This window comes from Triticum aestivum, chromosome 2D, assembly GCF_018294505.1.
Source record: "Triticum aestivum cultivar Chinese Spring chromosome 2D, IWGSC CS RefSeq v2.1, whole genome shotgun sequence".
NCBI classification, from domain to species: Eukaryota; Viridiplantae; Streptophyta; class Magnoliopsida; order Poales; family Poaceae; genus Triticum; species Triticum aestivum.
Window position 1 is genome coordinate 167,635,080 of NC_057799.1, and position 7,543 is coordinate 167,642,622.

Consider the following 7,543-nt stretch of genomic DNA (forward strand, 5'->3'; position numbering starts at 1 on the left):
GGCTAATATTTATTGTAGTGACACTAGGCCTCCTACGGGCCGTAGAAACAGTGGGCCTTCTACGGGCCGTAGAAACAGTAGGCCTTCTACGGGCGGTAGAAACAATGGGCCTTCTACGGGCCGTATCATCAATGGGCCTTATACGGGCCGTATGATCGATTGGCCAAACATGGGCCAATAACAGGCCGCATTATGGCCGTAAACGGGCTAGAGTTGGAATCGTCTGTTCATGAGCCGACCATAACGGGCCATCGTTAATAGGCCGTATTTGATGACGCGATGAAAACGGCCCAACGTATTAACGGACCACAAACGGGCCGACTGTAACCACAAGATGAATTTGGCCCACAAGCAGAAAATGACAGTAACGGGCCGTAAGTAAACGAATGCTGGAAATGAGCCCAAGAATAAATGGGCTCTGAGAAGGCCGAAAGACAACATGGGCTGGAAACGGCCCAACGGAATAACGGGCCGTTAATGGGTATAAAGTGATACACTGTTCATTACGGGCCAGTTTCACCAGGCCGTTAATGGGTGTAAAGTGATACACTGTTCATTACGGGCCAGTTTCACCACGGGCCGTTAATAGGCCAAGAGTTACATAGGACCTCATATGGGCCGAAAGACGTCATGGGCCATACATGGGCCAGAAGTGAAAATGGGCTGGAATCATATTGGATGGCCCAGATGACGCTACTGGGCCTAATTCGGATAGGGCGTAACGGGCCTTGGGTTAGCGGGCTGTAAATGGGCTATATGCGAGCATGCCGTTAACAGGCTTTCCATGGGCCGGCCCGCCACCTTTTGACCAAGTCAAACGTGTTGGAAATATGCCCTAGAGGCAATAATAAATGGTTATTATTATATTTCTTTGTTCATGCTAATTGTCTATTGTTCATGCTATAATTGTGTTATCCGGAAATCGTAATACATGTGTGAATACATAGACCACAACGTGTCCCTAGTAAGCCTCTAGTTGACTAGCTCGTTGATCAACAGATAGTCATGGTTTCCTGACTATGGACATTGGATGTCATTAATAACGGGATCACATCATTAGGAGAATGATGTGATGGACAAGACCCAATCCTAAGCATAGCTCAAAGATCGTGTAGTTCGTTTGCTAGAGCTTTTCCAATGTCAAGTATCTTCTCCTTAGACCATGAGATCGTGCAACTCCCGGATACCGTAGGAGTACTTTGGGTGTGCGAAACGTCACAACGTAACTGGGTGACTATAAAGGTACACTACGGGTATCTCCGAAAGTGTCTGTTGGGTTGGCACGGATCGAGACTGGGATTTGTCACTCCGTATGACGAAGAGGTATCTCTGGGCCCACTCGGTAATGCATCATCATAATGAGCTCAATGTGACTAAGGCGTTAGTCACGGGATCATGCATTGCGGTACGAGTAAAGAGACTTGCCGGTAACGAGATTGAACAAGGTATTGGGATACCAACGATCGAATCTCGGGCAAGTAACATACCGATTGACAAAGGGAATTGTATACGGGATTGATTGAATCCTCGACATCGTGGTTCATCCGATGAGATCATCGTGGAACATGTGGGAGCCAACATGGGTATCCAAATCCCGCTGTTGGTTATTGACAGGAGAGGCGTCTCGGTCATGTCTGCATGTCTCCCGAACCCGTAGGGTCTACACACTTAAGGTTCGGTGACGCTAGGGTTGTAGAGATATGAGTATGCGGAAACCCGAAAGTTGTTCGGAGTCCCGGATGAGATCCCGAACGTCACGAGGAGTTCCGGTATGGTCCGGAGGTGAAGAATTATATATAGGAAGTCAAGTTTCGGCCACCGGGAAAGTTTCGGGGGTCACTGGTATTGTACCGGGACCACCGGAAGGGTCCAGGGGGTCCATCGGGTGGGGCCACCTATCCCGGAGGGCCCCATGGGCTGAAGTGGGAAGGGAACCAGCCCTTAGTGGGCTGGGGCGCCCCCCATGGGCCTCCCCCTTGCGCCTAGGGTTGGAAACCCTAGGGTGGGGGGGCGCCCCACTTACCTTGGGGGGCAAGTCCCCCCCCTGGCCGCCGCCCCCCCATCCAGATGGGCTCCTGGCCGGCGCCCCCCTTCCCAGGGGGCCTATATAAAAGGGGGAGGGACTGCAGCAACACCACAGCCTTGGGCGCCTCCCTCCTCCCCTGCAACACCTCTCCCTCTCGCAGAAGCTCGGCGAAGCCCTGCCGAGACCCCGCTACATCCACCACCACGCCGTCGTGCTGCTGGATCTCCATCAACCTCTCCTTCCCCCTTGCTGGATCAAGAAGGAGGAGAACGTCGCTGCTCCGTACGTGTGTTGAACGCGGAGGTGCCGTCCGTTCGGCACTCGGTCATCGGTGATTTGGATCACGGCGAGTACGACTCCATCAACCTCGTTCATTGGAACGCTTCCGCTCGCGATCTACAAGGGTATGTAGATGCACTCATTTCCCCTCGTTGCTAGTATACTCCATAGATGGATCTTGGTGAGCGTAGGAATTTTTTTAAAATTATGCTACGATTCCCAACAGTGGCATCATGAGCCAGGCCTATGCGTAGTTACTATGCACGAGTAGAACACAAAGCAGTTGTGGGCGTAGATGTTGCCAATTCTTCTTGCCGCTACTAGTCTTATCTTGTTTCGGCGGCATTGTGGGATGAAGCGGCCCGGACCGACCTTACACGTACGCTTACGTGAGACAGGTTCCACCGACTGACATGCACTAGTTGCATAAGGTGGCTAGCGGGTGTCTGTCTCTCCCACTTTAGTCGGAACGGATTCGATGAAAAGGGTCCTTATGAAGGGTAAATAGAAATTGGCATATCACGTTGTGGTTTTACGTAGGTAAGAAACGTTCTTGCTAGAAACCTATACAAGCCACGTAAAAACTTGCAACAACAATTAGAGGACGTCTAACTTGTTTTTGCAGCATGTGCTATGTGATATGATATGGCCAGAAGATGTGATGAATGATATATGTGATGTATGAGATTGATCATATTCTTGTAATAGGAATCACGACTTGCATGTCGATGAGTATGACAACCGGTAGGAGCCATAGGAGTTGTCTTTATTATTTTGTATGACCTGCGTGTCATTGAATAACGCCATGTAAATTACTTTACTTTATTGCTAAACGTGTTAGCCATAGAAGTAGAAGTAATCGTTGGCATGACAACTTCATGAAGACACAATGATGGAGATCATGGTGTCATGCCGGTGACAAAGATGATCATGGTGCCCCGAAGATGGAGATCAAGGGAGCAAAATGATATTGGCCATATCATGTCACTATTTGATTGCATGTGATGTTTATCATGTTTTGCATCTTATTTGCTTAGAACGACGGTAGTAAGTAAGATGATCCCATATAATAATTTCAAGAAAGTGTTCACCCTAACTGTGCACCGTTGCGAAGGTTCGTTGTTTCGAAGCACCACGTGATGATCGGGTGTGATAGATTCTAACGTTCGCATACAATGGGTGTTGACGAGCCTAGCATGTACAGACATGGCCTCGGAACACACGCAATACACTTAGGTCGACTTGACGAGCCTAGCATGTACAGACATGGCCTCGGAACACGGAGGACCGAAAGGTCGAGCATGATTCGTATACAAGATACGATCAACATGGAGATGTTCACCGATCTTGACTAGTCCGTCTCACGTGATGATCGGACACGGCCTAGTTAACTCGGATCATGTTTCACTTAGATGACTAGAGGGATGTCTATCTGAGTGGGAGTTCATTGAATAATTTGATTATATGAACTTAATTATCATGAACTTAGTCTAAAATCTTTACAATATGTCTTGTAGATCAAATGGCCCACGTTGTCCTCAACTTCAACGCGTTCCTAGAGAAAACCAAGCTGAAAGATGATGGCAGCAACTATACGGACTGGGTCCGTAACCTGAGGATCATCCTCATAGCAGCCAAGAAAGATTATGTCTTAGAAGCACCGCTAGGTGAAGCACCAATCCCAGAGAACCAAGACGTTATGAACGCTTGGCAATCACGTGCTGATGATTACTCCCTCGTTCAGTGCGGCATGCTTTATAGCTTAGAACCGGGTCTCCAAAAGTGTTTTGAGAAACATGGAGCATATGAGATGTTCGAAGAGCTGAAAATGGTTTTCCAAGCTCATGCCCGGGTCGAGAGATATGAAGTCTCCGACAAGTTCTTCAGCTGTAAAATGGAGGAGAATAGTTTTGTTAGTGAGCACATACCCAGAATGTCTGGGTTACACAACCGCTTGTCTCAGCTGGGAGTTAATCTCCCGGATGACGCGGTCATTGACAGAATCCTTCAGTCGCTTCCACCAAGCTACAAGAGCTTTGCGATGAACTTCAATATGCAGGGGATGGAAAAGACCATTCCCGAGGTATATTCAATGCTGAAATCAGCGGAGGTGGAGATCAGAAAAGAACATCAAGTGTTGATGGTGAATAAAACCACTAAGTTCAAGAAAGGCAAGGGTAAGAAGAACTTCAAGAAGGACGGCAAGGGAGTTGCCGCGCCCGGTAAGCCAGTTGCCGGGAAGAAGTCAAAGAATGGACCCAAGCCTGAGACTGAGTGCTTTTATTGCAAGGGAAGTGGTCACTGGAAGCGGAACTGCCCCAAATACTTAGCGGACAAGAAGGCCGGCAACACCAAAGGTATATGTGATATACATGTAATTGATGTGTACCTTACCAGTACTCGTAGTAACTCCTGGGTATTTGATACCGGTGCGGTTGCTCATATCTGTAACTCAAAACAGGAACTGCGGAATAAACGGAGACTGGCAAAGGACGAGGTGACGATGCGCGTCGGGAATGGTTCCAAGGTCGATGTGATCGCCGTCGGCACGCTACCTCTGCATCTACCTACGGGATTAGTTTTAAACCTCAATAATTGTTATTTAGTGCCAGCTTTGAGCATGAACATTGTATCTGGATCTCGTTTAATTCGAGATGGCTACTCATTTAAATCCGAGAATAATGGTTGTTCTATTTATTTGAGAGATATGTTTTATGGTCATGCCCCGCTGGTCAATGGTTTATTCTTGATGAATCTCGAACGTGATGTTACACATATTCATAGTGTGAATACCAAAAGATGTAAAGTTGATAACGATAGTCCCACATACTTGTGGCACTGCCGCCTTGGTCACATTGGTGTCAAGCACATGAAGAAGCTCCATGCAGATGGACTTTTGGAGTCTCTTGATTACGAATCATTTGACACGTGTGAACCATGCCTCATGGGTAAGATGACCAAGACTCCGTTCTCTGGAACAATGGAGCGAGCAACCAACTTATTGGAAATCATACATACCGATGTGTGCGGTCCAATGAGTGTTGAGGCTCGCGGAGGATATCGTTATGTTCTCACTCTCACTGATGACTTAAGTAGATATGGGTATGTCTACCTAATGAAACACAAGTCTGAAACCTTTGAAAAGTTCAAGGAATTTCAGAGTGAGGTTGAGAATCAACGTGACAGAAAAATAAAATTCTTACGATCAGATCATGGTGGAGAATATTTAAGTCATGAATTTGGTGCGCACTTAAGGAAATGTGGAATCGTTTCACAACTCACGCCGCCTGGAACACCTCAGCGAAACGGTGTGTCCGAACGTCGTAATCGCACTCTATTGGATATGGTGCGATCTATGATGTCACTTACCGATTTACCGCTCTCATTCTGGGGCTATGCTTTAGAGACTGCCGCATTCACTTTAAATAGGGCTCCGTCGAAATCCGTTGAGACGACACCGTATGAATTATGGTTTGGGAAGAAACCTAAGCTGTCGTTTCTAAAAGTTTGGGGATGCGATGCTTATGTCAAGAAACTTCAACCTGAAAAGCTCGAACCCAAGTCGGAAAAATGCGTCTTCATAGGATACCCTAAGGAAACCATTGGGTATACCTTCTACCTCAGATCCGAAGGCAAGATCTTTGTTGCCAAGAATGGGTCCTTTCTGGAGAAAGAGTTTCTCTCGAAAGAATTGAGTGGGAGGAAAGTGGAACTTGATGAGGTGATAGTCACCCCTTCCGAACTGGAAAGTAGCGCAGCGCGGGAAGATGTTCCTGTGGTGCCTACACCGACTGGGGAGGAAGTTAATGATGATGATCATGAAGCTTCGGATCAAGTTACTGCTGAACTTCGTAGGTCCACAAGGACACGTTCCGCACCAGAGTGGTACGGCAACCCTGTCCTGGAAATCATGTTGTTAGACAACGGTGAACCTTCGAACTATGAAGAAGCGATGGCGGGCCCGGATTCCGACAAATGGCTACAAGCCATGAAATCCGAGATAGGATCCATGTATGAAAATGAAGTATGGACTTTGACTGACTTGCCCGATGACCGGCGAGCCATAGAAAATAAATGGATCTTTAAGAAGAAGACAGACGCGGATGGTAATGTGACCATCTATAAGGCTCGACTTGTCGCTAAGGGTTATCGACAAGTTCAAGGGGTTGACTACGATGAGACTTCCTCCCCCGTACCGAAGCTGAAGTCCGTCCGAATCATGTTAGCAATTGCCGCATACTATGATTATGAGATATGGCAGATGGACGTCAAAACGGCATTCCTTAAGGAAGAATTGTATATGATGCAGCCGGAAGGTTTTGTCGATCCCAAGAATGCTAACAAAGTATGCAAGCTCCAACGCTCAATCTATGGGCTGGTGCAAGCATCTCGGAGTTGGAACATTCGTTTTGATGAGATGATCAAAGCGTTTGGGTTTACACAGACTTATGGAGAAGCCTGTGTTTACAAGAAAGTGAGTGGGAGCTCTGTAGCATTTCTCTTATTGTATGTGGATGACATACTATTGATGGGAAATTATATAGAATTCTTGGAAAGTATAAAGGCCTATTTGAATAAGTGTTTTTCAATGAAGGACCTTGGAGAAGCTGCTTATATATTAGGCATCAAGATCTATAGAGATAGATCAAGACACCTCATTGGTCTTTCACAGAGTACGTACCTTGACAAGATATTGAAGAAGTTCAATATGGATCAGTCCAAGAAGGGGTTCTTGCCTGTATTGCAAGGTGTGCAATTGAGCACGGCTCAATGCTCGACCACGGCAGAAGATAGAGAAAAGATGAGTGTCATCCCCTATGCCTCGGCCATAGGGTCTATTATGTATGCCATGCTGTGTACCAAACCTGATGTAAACCTTGCCGTGAGTTTGGTAGGAAGGTACCAAAGTAACCCCGGCATGGAACACTGGACAGCGGTCAAGAATATCCTAAAGTACCTGAAGAGGACTAAGGATATGTTTCTCGTTTATGGAGGTGACGAAGAGCTCGTCGTAAAGGGTTACGTCGACGCTAGCTTCGACATAGATCTGGATGACTCGAAGTCACAAACCGGATACATGTATATTTTGAATGGAGGAGCAGTAAGTTGGTGCAGTTGCAAGCAAAGCGTCGTGGCGGGATCTAGATGTGAAGCGGAGTACATGGCAGCCTCGGAGGCAGCACAGGAAGCAGTCTGGATGAAGGAGTTCATTACCGACCTAGGGGTGATTCCCAATGC